Raw genomic sequence first — 15816 nt, forward strand, 5'->3', positions numbered from 1 at the left:
TTCCCCCATGTGTGAAATGAGGGTGTTTATCTGTAACAGAGATCCTGAATTCAAAAGTCATTAGATACCTCCAGATCAAAGAAAGGAGAACCTGCTAAATGGAGACGCTGTCGGCCATGAGATAACTGGGCCTGACAGGCATTTAAAGCTGAGAAGGCAAGGCCTTTGCTGGCTCAGTTAATCTACCTGCAAGCTTCTTGGCTGAGTTTGGCTGACAGTTCGTGAGCTGTGTGATAACTTAAGCCCTGGCATTCTGTAAGCCCCAAGTCCCTCTGTGTTATGGCTGTTTCCTCTGAATAATTTTCCCTTAAGTAATATTCAAAACAGAATATTATGCATAATGGGATAGAAGATGGGATACAATTTTCTCAATCACGCTAGCCAGCCTTTTGCTCACAGGTAGAGAACACATTAGCATGGAGCTGATACATTTGTAGGGAACAATCATTTGATGGGGGCAGAGCTATAAATGCATTGCAGAGAAGGTATAACAAAACTTTTGTGGCTTAAAAATACAGATTCTTAAAATACTGTTTGCTGAGCAGAGCTGGAATTCGTAAAAGCCTGGATAAAATGTGCAAAAGTGACAATGACTGCAAGGCGATGAATGTCAGCACCTACTTCACCTTCATCTTTGCCATTATTAGTAGCTCTCTGATGGCCTGGAATGGACTTGCTGGCAGGCAAGGCGCATGAAGAACATACGGAGTGTTTGTTGTAGACCTGGTCTCAACCATGGGCCCAAGTGTTCTGGGAGCACGCCAGTCGGCTGTAACATTATGTGCTGAGCTGTAGCCACGTTGACATGAAGGTATGTTTGGGAACAGTAGCTAAGGTGGTAAGTATGACTAAAGATCAATGCTCTTAAAAGCCAAACCTCAAGAATCATGTGGTCAGTACGGGAATCTACACCAACAGTTCTATCACAAATATTTACATTATGCTGGACGGTGTTCAACAGCAACATCTAATGGCAGCAAGCAAAGGTAGCAGTAATGGACTGATTTCAGTCTCTCGTTCTCTCATTACCTTGCATTTGGAAGGACAACTAATCAACCACCACTTCAAACCACGTAAGTCCAGATGTTCTTGGAAAACTTAGACTGCAAAATGACTCCAGAAGGGGGAAAACAAAACAGAGATTTTGTGATAATATGGCAATGGTGGCTTTTGAGCAAAAATTTAAAAACTGAAATACATTGCATTAGTTAGCTGTTGCCACAATAATGTTGTATAACAAATAATCATGGTTTTTCAGTAGCGTTTAGCTGTAAGCATTCTCCCAGATTTACGAGCTCACTAGCCTGCAGCGGATCTAGGCTGAGCTCAGCCGGGCCACTCTGCTTCTCACCACAGATCTCTGGATCAGTGCTGCAGCTCTGTTCTGCATATCTCTTGTCCTTCCTGGACCATCAGACTGGGCCAAGTCCTTCCCATGGTGGTGGCGGAGGCGCCAGAGGCAATATTCAAATGCACAAGTGCATTTTATGCCCTTGCTTGTGTCATGTTTTGTAACATGCTATTAGCCAAAGAAGCTACATGGCTGAGCTCAAAATGAAGGGCCAAGAGGGTATATTCCTTCAGTAGAGGAACAAAAATTGATAGGGCGAAGGCATGAAGAATCAAGGCCAATAACCGAATCTACAACAGATGTGAACATATTTTTTTATCCTGAATTGAGGAAAAGGGTTTATCAGATAATTATAGATTTGGATGAGCTTCAAGGTTTTAGATATTGCCTGTGAAATAAAACACATTGCTTTTTGCCATAGTGATATGTGGTTGAAAAATATAGAAATGATCCTCTGTGAGATGTGTATTCATGTGCATATACACACACTTGCTTATATCGAATGTAAGGTGAATCTATGGCTGAGACTAATTGGTCACCAAAGATCCATGCTTCTAGTTTAATACTTAGAATTGTTACTGGAAGTTGGAGGCATACCCAGGAACGGGACGTTCTAGTCTCCCTTGCGTGTAGGTGATGCCAAGCGACTAGTCCTTGCCAGTGGAGTGGGGTGTACCAGGGCTCAGGCCAAGTTCATTGAGAAGTGGATTCCCCTTCACCACCTGCTCTTCCCCATCTGCCCAGTGAATGCAAAAGGTTCTGAGCCCCCATCTGATTTCAAGACGGAACCACTGTAGGTTTCTGGGTCTTGTTGAAGCCCCCTTGCCTAACAGGAACACTTACCAACTGTTGGATGACTAAGAAATGAACCTCCATTGTGTTTGTGTTATGCCACAAATTGGGGTTAAGAATTACTTATCCCAATTTAAAAAAAAAAAAGAAGCTGCTGAAGTTCCTCCTCTCACTGTAAGAATTTATATAGAGGATAAAATAATCAAAGAGAACCTTTACTATACCATGTGTACGGCTCACAGCTAAATGTATCATACAGTTAAATATTTATGACTTGTGATATGGTTTAATGAGTTATGGGATGGGTGTAAAAAGAAGCCGATTCTTCCCTCATCTGCTGCATTGAGCTGTGCACACATAGATGAACACAGAATAGTAAAATCCCTCTGTTCTGCTGTGGCAAAGACATACATGGAGCCTATTGAGCCATATTACACAAGTCACTAATATTGTCACAGTGCAACAGTGGGGCAACGGTGACATGCAGCTGCCTCCCCGTTAGAATACACGGATCCCACCTAGTTCTTTTATGGGCAGTTATTTTGTGCCCCCTTTTTAATTCAAGCATCTCATTGCACAGTGAAGAAAGCATCTCTTTCTGGGGATCATCTTGGGGGAGGAAGAGCAGGGTGAGATGAACTGGCTGCAGTAACAGCAAACCAGCGGCAGAGTTGGGGCTGGAAACCCAGCCCGTTGCTCTTTCTACCGTATCCGACTGCGGGGAGCTCTGAAGGTAGAATCTAGTGTGTCAGAGGGTGGGGTGGGGGGCCGCTCCCACTCGAAGTGATCTCACCAGAGACGTTCAGTGACGTACCTTTCCCAAGGTCACACTGCTGATGAATGGACGAAAGTGACTGTTCGTGTAAAGATTTCTACCTCCCACCTAGTATCCAACAGTGCAAAACGTAGTACTTAGGAATTGAATTGGGTGAGACTGAATGCAAGAAAATAGCATTTAGGGATTTAATTGAGTCTGAGTGAATACCCTCTGGGAGGCTGTCTTATCGCTAGATTTTCTTCCCACTCCTCCTTTTCATTTGGTTACACACAGTCCGGCCAAACACATTAATCAGATGGGCAGGGTTACACATTGTTTTCACAGGAAATCCTCCCTTCCTCCTTCAGTTTACCTAAAAGGATGGGAAGCGGGGAGGGGGGCTTGCCAGTGTATACACACACATGTCTATGTATATATTTATACACCACACATATCCATACACACATGTGTCTGTAAAACAATATATGCTCACTGCAGCATCTGGCTTTCTGTGAAGTCTTGACCTCTGCCCCCTTACAGCTGTGTTGGCTCAGAGTTTAGAGCGAGACTTGCAAGACTCCCTGAAGAACATATGTTTCTAAGCAGTCCCCTAGTTCTCTATACTTCTTCTTCTTTTTCTTTCTTTTCTTTTTTTTTTTTGCAGGGGGAGTCATAAAAGGTTACTACCTAGGACTTTATACTGGTAGCCCTGCTTTCCCAAAGAATTTCTCACGGCTGAAGGAACCAGCCACTAAACAGAGTTGGTGTGAAAAATCATGCTCTGCAGTCTCCCTCCCTCCTCCTCCACCGCCCCTCCAGCTTTCCCACAGAAGTGTTGGTAATGTCTTACTTTTTAGTTGCTTCTTTACTTCATGCGGATCGCTTTGTCAAGGGTTGGCGATTTTGGACAAGAGTGAGCTTGTAACCTCATTAATTCGAAGTAGCGGATTGAAAGAACTCAGTGGCGATCCCAAATGCTCTGACTCGTCTTCAACACCTTGGCCCTGACACTTCCACGCGTGCTGCCCTTACAGGCCCGGGTGGGGCCCGGTGGGTTTGGGGAGGCCCACCCTCATTCGAAATGGTCTGCCAGTGTCATGTGGCATAGCTCCTGCACGTGAGGCGGGGCTCAGCCAGCTGTCGAAAACCAGGCACTCCGATTCCTATTGTGTTTTTGTTTGGGGGAACATCTCGTATTTGCTGTTATAAATGGCCACTTGATAGTACAATTTTTTCAAAGTTAAAAATACATTTAAGACTGTTTTTAGGAAGGCACAGCTTGCCTGCCCAGTTTTTATGAAGTTGGTGAGTTTCCTTGGCATTGCTTGACGACACTGAAGTCCACCAGCCTAGAGCTAGGTCACCATTTCAGGGGAAAGGAAGGAAATTCATCAGTGCTGTGTGGATTTCACACATTAAATTGACTTCCTTTCTCCACTCCGAACTTCTCCGTCTTCCCTAGCTCAGTAAACCACTTGGAGTGTTCCTTGATTTCCCTTTCTCTTAGAAACCACATCAGTTCATTAAAGTGGTTTTATCTGCAAAACACACAGAGACTCCGGTGACTTCTTATCAATGCTTTCTCTTCCACCTGCTTCTATCATAGCTCTGGAGAAAGAGTGAGGAAAAGAGCGAAAAATAACGTTTAGTTAGACTTACTGTCGTCCTGTCGCAACTAATCTTGCTTCCAAGTTACCCGCTCGAAACCTCTTCTTCAAATAGTGGCCTGGGGGATCTTTTTGAAAATACAAAGCAGACCATACTCTCCTCCGTGCTGACTCATCCTGTGGTTTCTTATGTCGTTCACTGCAGATGCCCATGGCCAGCTCATGGCGTGGAAAGCTGTAGATGACTGAGCCGCCGTTTCTTCTTTCACCTTCACTCCCAGGTGTCCGAAGGACGTCATTCCTCCCTTGCCTAACATTGAATCAGACACTATGAAAATATTACCTTGTCAGAGAGACCGTCTCTGGCCCATGGATGTGTATCCCACACCTGCTCTCTTTACCCCCATGCTGCGTATTTTTTGTAGCACCTGACACCACCTGACATACCGTACATTTACTTGCCCAACTTATCATTTTTTCTCCTCTCACCAAGAAAGTACATTTTACTGCTTTACAGCCAGTTCTTTATACACGAACTGGTGCATAACGTATGTTCAGTTACCGTGTACGGAATGGATGAGTGCGTTGGGCGGGCTGGGTCGGGTAAGGGGGGACTCACAGGGCCCATGGCACAGCTTATGTGAGGACATGTGGGATGCGCCTTAGCCCAGGTCTAGAGAATAAGAAAGGTAAATCCAAGGCTGAAATGGGACCTGGAGGGGTCACACATGGTAAAAGAGAACCAAATTATGTTAGCAATCCAAGGACTTCAAGGTAGGCACCATAATATGGGGAAAAACCTACCTGAGGCTGAGCTGACTTTCACTGAGCACTTAATATACACTTGTATTGGTTTCCTAGGGCTGTCATAAAAAATTTCCACTCACTTGGTGGCTTAAAAAACAACACGTTAGTCTTGCACTAAGAGGCTAGAAATCTTCAGTCAAGGTGTTAGCAGGGCTATGCTTCCTCTACATGCCCCAGAGAAGAACCCTACCTTTCCTCGTCCAGCTTCTGAGGGCCACAGGCACTGTGGCAGCATAATTCCAGCTTCTACCTCCGTCTTCACACAGCCTTCTTCATTCATCTCTGTGCGTCCTCTCCTTGCAAGGATACTAGTCACTGGCTTTGGGGCCCACCCTAATCCAGTGTGATCTCATCAGAGTTTAATTATGCCCTTAAAGACCCTCTTTGCAAATAAGGTCATAGTCTGGGATTATAGGTGGTCATGAATTGGGGGCGGGGAGAAACACTCTTCAAGTCACTATAATACTCAAACCCTTTATTTGAGTTATATCCTCACAACAACTCTCTGAGATGAGTAGTATGATCAGCAACATTTTACAGACACGGAAACTGAGGCTAGTAAATTGCCTAAGGCCATATAGCTAGAAAGTAGATTCAAACCTAAATATATCTGACTCCACAACACATCTAGTTTGATCTTTGGCCTATACCGTGTTGACTCCAAACCTAACCACAATAATATGTTCAGAAGATGTTTGATGGTTGGGAAAGTACTTATCATCGTAACCCTGTATTTAAAACCATGGAGCTAGGCTAACTTGAAAACACAACCAACTCTTACAGCAGCTCACGGCACTTTTGCAGGTTGCTGAACAAAGGCCCAAGTGTCAGGAAGACGGGAGAGATCCTATCCCAGGATTTGCCAGGCCTGAGATCACTGCCTCGGGGAACTGTGTCGGGGGTGGGAGGGAGGAGGAGAATGAAAGTAGTTCCCCACGGGACACCGAGGAACCACTGCAAGAACAATCTTTTCTTTGGCCTGGGTGTGAAATAAAAAGCAGTTGTCAAATGACCTGGGACCACCTCGGGATCTGCTTTAGGCTGGAAGGCATATGAGAGGAGAAACAAAAAAGATACTGCAGCACAGAAACTGTCTTGTGTCTGCTCAGAATGACACATTCACTGTGTATGGGTTTATTTGTAGTGAGAAGATGGGAAAATTATACCTTATGGTGTTTTTCCTTCCCCTGGTCTTTATAAATAATGTGCAATGCAACTACAAGCAACATTTTTCATGATTTCCCCTGTGAAATACTCGACAACTTTTCAGCCTGAAAAAAAAATGTATTTACTTCTGTTATCTAAACTCTCTCCCTGGTTTGCATTAGCTTTTACCAAGCCTCTGGCCTAGAGTTATCATTGGTTGAAAGCCAGCTGGTCAACCAGAACTTGAAGAGCTTGTCTCTGTATGGTTTTCCCTTTCTAGGAATTTAAGCACAAAATGAGGCATTTCAGTGTTCTGAGTTGGCGTCTCTTTCTTTCTGCAGCTTCTCTTTTCTTTACCCTTTTACTCTTCCTCCCCTAGCACACCTTTCTCTCCTCCTCCTCTTCCTTCCTTCTCTCTCTCTCTTCTCATCTCTCTCTTTCTCTTTTCTGTTCTCCCTCTCACCCCTGTCCCAACCATCTCTCTTTATCTCTCTCCCTTCTCTCCAGCCTTTCTTTATCATTTTGATATTTGTCAGATCCTTGTGGCCTTATGAAGTAAGCTAAGCAATTAGGTTCTTTTTCTTTTTCTAATGTCTTAAAAAATTATTTCCGCCAACTCCCTAGCTTCTAGTGTGCATTGGTGCCAAGACTGTCCAGAATGTTTACTCTGCTGATAAAATTAATTGGGGCTTTCAGACACACAAACTCTCTCAACTTCCTTCCCAACTCTTCTGGACTTTGGGACAGGCTTATACCCATCCTTGCTTTTCTCTATGATATTTCAGGACAGACATGTTCCTCTCTTCTTGCTTCCTCAATCACCCGCTCTTTCCCTATTGCTTATATCAGTTAGTCATGGTAAAATTAGTTTTGTTATATGTCATTTTACTTAAAGCCACAGAACCTATCTATGATGTTAAGTGAGGACTTACTGTACTTTCAGAGATTTATTTTTAAAAAGGCGGACCTTGGGACCTGTTCACACTAAGCTCAACTCTTGCATCTTCTTCATATATAATTTTGGGCAAAGAAATTCAGAATTACTAATACTTGGAAACACCAAACTAAAGCCTCAAGCTTTAAAGAAGGGGAAAAAATGCACTGGAGTTGTCTGCTTAAGGCAAGAAGGTAGATGACTCATTTTTCAAACAAATAAACAAAAATAAGTTTCAAATGAAAAAAATTTGTTTCAAAAGTAAATTGAAAAAAGTTTTTCTGGTTAACCTTTAGTTAATGAGAAAACATAGATAAATGGGACTGTCTATCTGAGAGCATTTTGTGTTTCACAGATCTGTCTTTCCACGGTGCTGTTTTGAGACTACATGAGGATAAATGTAAATTAATGCATAAGGAATTGTAATGAAAATATTTTTCTTACAAAAGTGAGTTGATTTTCAACATGTCTTCTTACCCTGCTTCCTGAATCGCAGCCAGTAATCTTAGACCAAAGCAACTCCCCCACCCCTCCAATCCTAGCCACACTCTCCCAGGGGTGTCCAACCTATTGGCGTCTCTGGGCCACACTGGAAGAAGGAAGAATTGTCTTGGGCCACACATTAAATACACAAACACTAATGAAAACTGATGAGCAAAAAAAAAAAGTCTGTGCATAATTTTCATGATATCCACCATCACAGATAAGCAAAAAACTCCTCCCATAATAACCCTAATTATACAGCAGCCATTCCGATAATCTTTTGAAATCATCGAGTAGGTCCCAAGTTTGTGATCAGTAATTTAGAAAGTGTATATACCTGAGTAATAAAACTTAGTATAAAACTACGTAGTGTTTTAAGTACATTTACAGTTTTGTGTTGGGCTGCATTGCTAGCCCTCCTGGGCCATGGGTTGGACACCACTGCCCTAGAGGATGACGGCTGGTGTACGCCTGCCCTCAGGGAGCACGAACTCTGCTCCTCAGTAAGGGCCAATACCGTGACGCAAATACATTAGATGCTGGTCTAGTTCAAGGTTATGTGTCTCAGTTGGCCCCACATGATTCCTTATCTAGAGAATCTTTCAAAGATGGAGTCATGCAACATATCCATGAGACTGCTGCTTTTGGGCCCTGATATGCACCCGCTCTGGAAAGGGCGCCAGGCCAGTGCACAATGGATTGTTCAATGTGATTGAAAGAGTAATGTCAGCAGCAGCAGCAGCAGCAGCAGCAGAGGGGCAGTGATAGCTCTCACTGTGTGCCCCAATATCCTCGCAGCAGCCTTCCGAGGCAGGCCCTATTGTGATGCCCATTCTACCCAATGTTTACTGATGTATTGAGGACAAGAATGTATTAATGTACTGAGTACAATAAACACTGCACCAACCACTTGACGTGAATTTTCCCATTTGATTTGTACAATAGTCTTCTAAAACAAGTGCAGTTGTTATCCCTTCGATATAAAGGAGGAGAAAGAGGCCTAGAAGGTTTGATGACTTGCCTAAGGCCACAAAACCAGCTGGCGCTTGAGCTGCGACTCGAAGGCAGGGAGGTGTGGCTCCACAACGAACCATCCACTGTGGAGCTTGAAAGCGTTCCAGAAAAGTGATTGTTTCTACTAACAACCCGCTAGCGAGTGACTGACTGGCTGCTTTCTCTGGATTCGGGGAATGAGTCTTCGCAGCGGTGACTCCGAATCCTGCGAGCGCGGAGGTTTTCACGATTCCTGGCCCGATACCCTGCTTTTGATCCTCTCCAGGACTGACCTCAAATCTGCACGGATTTAGTGATGGGAGATCATCTGTGTACTGTCAAAGTCACCTTGGAGATTCTTGTGCTTTTCTTTTTTCCTCTCCGTGGGCTTCCTGCCAGCTCCCAAGTTTGCCTTGGCCTTTCGAATATTATATAATAGATTAGAAATACATCATTTCCCTTTCTAATTCCTCTGGCTGGAGTACACATCACGACTTTTTATAAAAGGATCGCTATCTCCAATTTAAATGTTATTAAATTTATTAAAACTTAATTGAATTTATTAAGTTTCAGTGGGAGGGGAAACATGAAGAATAACAGGGAGGCAGGGCAATGGCAGGGGTTAGGATTATGTTGAGGAAAACAGCAGGGGCGCTCCCGGGGGGGGGGGGGGGGGGGGGGGGGAGGTGCGGGACATGGGTTTCAGAGGAAGGATCGACAGAGACAGTAGTGGAGGGGTCCTGTGGGTCCCCTGGAACTGTTCTCAACTTTCCCTGGGCATCAGCCTCACGAGAGAACTTCAAAAAAAATAATAGAGGTAAATGTCGAGGCCCTACTCTCAGCTGTTCTGTTTCAATCGGACTGGATTGGGGCCCGGGCGCTGGTGTTTCTGAAAGCTCCCCAGGTGGTCCCTGTGCGCAGCCAGCATTGAGGGGCTCTGGTGGAGGGACATCTTGGTGGTGCTGTATGAAAAGCGTCCTGGAACTGGATTAATATACCTTTCCAGGTGATATACTCCTTCTGCTGGGTTCAGAAAGGGTGACCTGGGATATGTTGCCAAATCTTCTTTCTGGCCCTGGATTTAACATTACTTATGACAGTATGATGAATACGAAAAAAAGTATGGTTATCGATAGCCCTTCGTGAAGTGTAAAGCACCGTAGAAATTGTGGTAGGCAGTTTCTGAAATGGCTCCCAGTGATTTTGCCTGGCGGTATGCATGCTCTTGTCCAGTTGCCTTTTCTTCTGCATGGGCTGGACTGAGTGACTTGCTTCTAATAAATAGAATATGACACAAGTTACCACGTTCAAATTAGGTTATAAAAACTGCAGCCTCTGTCTTCTTCTGTGTCTCTCTTTTTCTCTGCTCTTCTTGGTTACTCACGCTGAGGAAGCAAGTGGCCATGCCATGAGCTACCCCATGAAGGGGCCCACGTGGCAAGGACTGAAGGGCTTCTTCCAAACCACAGCCATCAAAGTACCAAGGCCCTCAAGCAACCCAAGACCTATTAAATCCTGCCAACAACCACAGGAGGAAGCTTGAAAGTTCATCTTTCCCCAGTTCAGCCTTGAGAGGTCTACAGCCCCAGCCAACAAGTTGAGTGCATTTTTGGGAGAGACTTGAGGCAAGGGGCCCATGGAATCTGCACCCAGATTCCTAGTCCACAGAAACTGTGAGATAATGACTTATTTTGTTTTTAACAACTGTAATATAGGGTAACTTGTTACCATGATAGATAACCAATAGAGAAATGAAAAGTGTTACAATTTGAAAACTGCAACTCCTTTTTGGGGAGTAGGAAGAGAATAGGCAGAAAATGAGTATTTGCTGAACACATACTCTAAAGTGAAGACGTTTGCTAGGTACTCTATAGCTTACTTCACTTAAGTCACATATTAACATTATGATCCTCATTCCCCATACAAAGAAACTAATACAGCAAGTTGAAGTTACTTGACCAAGATCATAGTTGCAGACAAGGATTGGAACTTGAATTAACATCTGCACTAATTCTCAAGTCCACTTGCTTTTCTCAACATTCCATGCTTTATAGCATAGAATACATGAGTAAGTGTTTACTGAATAAGCCATCATTATTAGTGGCTAGGTAGAGTTTGTTTTTTTCCATAAAAAGTGGGTTTCTCAGTCAGTCATTCTCTCTTTTCCATTGGAACCAGTTTTGACCCATCCGATGAATGACAGCTTAGTGTAAACCAGTGGTTCTTTAAAAAAACACATTCAGGACATGGCATGCCGCACTGTGCTCACTGCTGGTGTGCATGCAGCTTATTTCACCATAGCAGTGAGAACAAAGGTTATCCAAGAGTTTGGGAGCCTCTTAAAAGAAAATATTTCCCAATAGAATTCAAAAGAATTAGTTCAGCTTTAAGCCAGAACACTGAGAACTTCCTGGATGGCTTTTAAAAATTGTGTTCATAGTGTCATTGAAATCTTAGAGGTGGAAGGGGACACTCAGTTTATTTGTTTCTGTTCTGAAGTGAAAGCAGGATCTCTCCTCTTACTTCAGCCCTGGCAAGTTGCCCTTCCTGAGCATTCGCAGTGACATGGAGCTCACTGCTCAGTCCTGAACACCATTCTGATTGCAGCCGCCTCCGATGAGCACGGGATGCCTTCCGTTTTAGAGCAGCGTCTTACTCACAGTCTTACCAAAACTGCTAATTTGTCAAATAGAAATATTAGAGAAAAAAACACATAAATCCAAAAATATTAAGATATACATATATTATGTTGAGGAATGCTCCCTCTATTCCCACTTCGCTGAGTATTTTTATCATAAATGGGTGCTGGTCATTACCAAAGCTTTTAGAGTGCAGTTGCTCATTTGCCGTGGATATGACCACAAAACATTTTCCCACTAGGTTTTTTCCCTGCTATATTGCTAGCATTTGGCCTATTGGGAACATTTTAAATAAATAAATAAATAAATAGGTGCTCTACCTTATCAAAAGCTTTTCCCGCATCTATTGATATGATCATGTGATTTTTGTCTTTCCTTTTGTTTATGTGGTGTATTACATTTATTGGTTTGTGAATATTGTACCATCCTTGCATCCCTGGGATGAATCCCACTTGATCATGGAGTATGACCTTTTTAATGTATTGCTGGATGTGGTTTGCCAATATTTTGTTGAGAATTTTAGCATCTATGTTCATCAGCGATATTGACCTGTTGATCTCCAAAATATATAAAGAACTCACAAGACTCCACTCCAGGAAGACAAACAACCCAATTAAAAACTGGGCAAAGACTTGAACACACACTTCTCCATGGAGTCCATACAGAGGGCCCAGAGATATATGAAAAGATGCTCAGCATCACTAGCCATCAGAGGGATGCAAATTAAAACCACAATGAGATACTGTTTCACACTGGTGAGAATGGCCATCATAACAAAATCAACAAACAAGTGCAGGAGAGGATGTGGAGAAAAGGGGCCCTAGTGTACCATTGGTGGGAATGCAGACTGGTGCAGCCACTATGGTAAACAGTATGGAATTTCTTCAGAAAACTAAAAATGGAACTGCCTTTTGACCTGACAGTTCCACTGTTGGGATTATACCCTAAGAACCCTGAAACTCTAATTCAAAAGAACCTATGCACCCCAATGTTCATAGCAGCACAATTTACAATAGTCAAGTGCTAGAAGCAACCTAAGTGCCCATCAGTAAATGAATGGATCAAAAAACAATGGTACATTTACATGATAGAATACTGTGCAACAGAAAGAAGGAGCTCCTACCCTTTGTGACAGCATGGATGGAACTGGAGAACATTATGCTAAGTGAAATAATCCAGGCAGTGAAAGACAAATACCATATGATCTCACCTATGAGTGGAACCTAATCAACAAAACAAACAAGCAATTAAAATATAACCAGAGACATTGAAATTAAGAACAAACGGACAGTAACCAGAGGGGAGATGGGAGGGGAAAATACAGGGAAAAGGGGGAGGTGTTTTCAGGAACAACTATAAAGAATACATGGAGAAAACCAAAGAGGGGGTAGGATCAAGGTTGGGGAGTGGGATGGGTGGAGTGGGGGGATTGGTGAAGGGAAAATGGAGACAACTGTACTTGAACAACAATAAAATATATTTTTAAAAAAGATATCATATAGAAATTGAACCTGATCTTTTTTTGGTATAATCTTTATGCCTTTGAGAAACAATTTATCTTGAAGGCTAAGAGCATGCTCTTTGCAGTTGAAGTATCTGGGTGCAAATGTTTATTTCAAAATTGACTAAGATAAATCACTTGTAATCTCCATTAACTTGATTTCTCCATTTTTAAAATTGGATAATGATAGCCACTTGGTTAGTTTGTACAAGTCCTGAATATAATAGTGATAATTACACATCAGAAGAGATTAGCATAGTGCCAGCTAATAGTGAATGTTCAACTAATGATATTCTTAGTTAGCATAAAGTCCCTCTGAAATCTCCTACTCCAGTAGTGGTCCTATTATATATCCACATAGTCTATAATTTGTAATTCACACAGATCAGAGAGGCCTTTGGTATTCATTTGGTCACAATCATGTAGAGATACCAAAAAAAATGTCGTGATTAATGTACTTGCTTTAGTCGGTTATGTAAACAGAATTGTTGATTAAAACCCTATGTGTGAAAGAAAGTATATTTTAAAGACTCATTAATTTCGTCACTGTAGAATCCTACGATGCAGGTCTGGCCGTGGAATTAGTGCTGTGTTTGCACTGATGCTGGTGGTTTACCATTAATGGAAGCATTCAGACGTTTGTGGGTGAACTCAAGAGAGGGGATGGCAATAGATAGCATGTGGTCAGTAAAACAAAGCCAAATATTGGGCAGTAGAAACCCAAGCCCAACCAAAATAGAACTTTCCATGGAGAAAGTGGGTTTTTTGAGCCGCAGCTGTTATGTTTAGTCTGATTCTGTGAAAAGCAAGGAATAATGCTTGGATGTGTTCAGCTATGGCAGGCATTTGTAGCATTTTATTCTAGCTAAAGAAATAATTCTTTGGTACTTGCTTACTATTATTACAAGCTAAATTAACTGTGGGTTCTGGTAGTAGAATCCAAATGTTGGTAGGACAGGAACTTTAAATGAAAAGCAATCAATCAGGACAGATATTAAAGTTTAGTAAGCAAGTTTGCATGTTGATGTTTTCTTTTTGGGAGCTACAAGACTATGATTAATATTATTCATTGTTTGATTATTGTCTACTCATACATTATGGTGTTTGGGCCACCTCTGCCCTGGGAACTTAAAGAAAATAGATTTAGAGATAATTCTGAATATATTGGAGGTACCACTGCAAAACCCTAACATGAATTCAGTGTTCACTCTTGTTAGCGTTCTACGTTCTTTATATCATTTCATCCTCCCTGCAACATTCTCTACATTTCATACACCATGCACATGTGAGGAACGAAGGCCTAATCAATTTATTCTATCTTCTGTATCCATTAAGTGGCAAATTTGGAATTTAACCTTATTTTTTTGGTTCCAAAGCTCATGATATAGTGGAATGCAACCACTACAAATTACAGTATGTCAGTGGTAATAGAATTTTCATTCTGCACACACAAGAAACAGTTAAATTGATATAGTTCTCATCATAGAGCAAAAGGAATATAGTAACTGAAGTATGATTCGGTGAAAACAAATGACTCAACCATGTATTTAGATTTGTACTCTTTTAACCTGTGACTATTAATATCTACAACAATTTACCTTGGGATGGCCTTTAAAGAGGTTTTCCTAAACATCATATTCCTTTTTGAATTTAGCAGTAATCGTAGGCCAAAAAATAAGATAGGCATTATTATTTGTATATTTTTGTTCCCATTTCATTGATGAGAAAACTGAGGTTTAGAAAGCTTTAGTAACTTCCCAAGATCAAACCACTAGTGAATGGCAATTAGAGGTGATACAAAGTCCCACCCTCCTATTTCCGGTATACCTTTTTGAGAAGACTGCTATCCACAAATACTCCAGCTGTTCTTTCTTCAGGAGGGTGGAGAACTATATTGCTAATCCCCACAGGATTACATGTTAAGTAGCTTTAATGTTCTCTATCTCCAAGAAACATTTTTGAGTCATTGTCTATTGTCATTAATAGGGACAGGAAACATGGAATCACTTTCTTACATTCTCGTATTCCTGGGCAGTACATCACTTTAGTTAAATAAATGTTCATTTGGTTAGCTTAGAAAATAACCTGATATTTTGCTAGTTTGGACTTTTTTTTGAGGGAATTGAAATGAGTTTACGGTTATACTTTCAAGAGATTCAAGGTAATCAACATCCTAGTGATACAAATATTCAACAGCAGATGCCCCTGGTACTTGGAAGTTATTTAAAGCTATTTTTCATCCTGCCACGTCATTTAGTGTTCCTCCACCGAGTGGATCTCTTTCAAATGTCTGAGTTTTGTGGAACCCACGAGGGACAGCCCTTAAAGACCTATTAATTATGTAAATTATAGATCACTATAGCCAGATAACATAGAAATTATATTTAAAAATCCTTAGGGAGGAAAACCCAAAATATGAAACCTTTCTCTCTCCACGGCAATAACTGGAATTTGTGCCTGAGGCCCATCTTTAATAAAGGTCTTTAGTTACCAATCAACAGCTGAATGAATTAAGCTCCTTTATCATAGGGGCCAAATCAATCCCTTCCCGAGTGAAAGTCCTATTTTGTCTCTGATTAATTCTTCACTTTGTAACTCAACTTGAAGTTCATTTCATTATCCTCATCATTATCAAAACCATGGATTGCTGATGGGCAATACAGTTACACAGAAAAGTGAACTAGGGAACGGATTACTAGGAATGGGAAAGAACACTGGGTTGGCTAAGATGCTAAAAAGTTTTCCCTGAAACACCCCACCCCTTTTTGTTGGTTTGATACATACTGATTGTGTTGATTAGGTCATT

At 41.9% G+C, this 15816-nt stretch overlaps 1 non-coding gene across 1 annotated transcript; it reads left to right on the forward strand.

Annotated features, from left to right (window-relative positions):
* Window positions 1-11676: 11676 nt before the first annotated feature.
* Window positions 11677-11797, forward strand: LOC114514899. The gene has a single exon (XR_003686129.1). It is a non-coding gene; the product is annotated as a small nucleolar RNA SNORA32 (small nucleolar RNA).
* Window positions 11798-15816: the final 4019 nt, after the last annotated feature.

The sequence above is a fragment of the Phyllostomus discolor genome, chromosome 7, assembly GCF_004126475.2.
Source record: "Phyllostomus discolor isolate MPI-MPIP mPhyDis1 chromosome 7, mPhyDis1.pri.v3, whole genome shotgun sequence".
NCBI classification, from domain to species: domain Eukaryota; kingdom Metazoa; phylum Chordata; class Mammalia; order Chiroptera; family Phyllostomidae; genus Phyllostomus; species Phyllostomus discolor.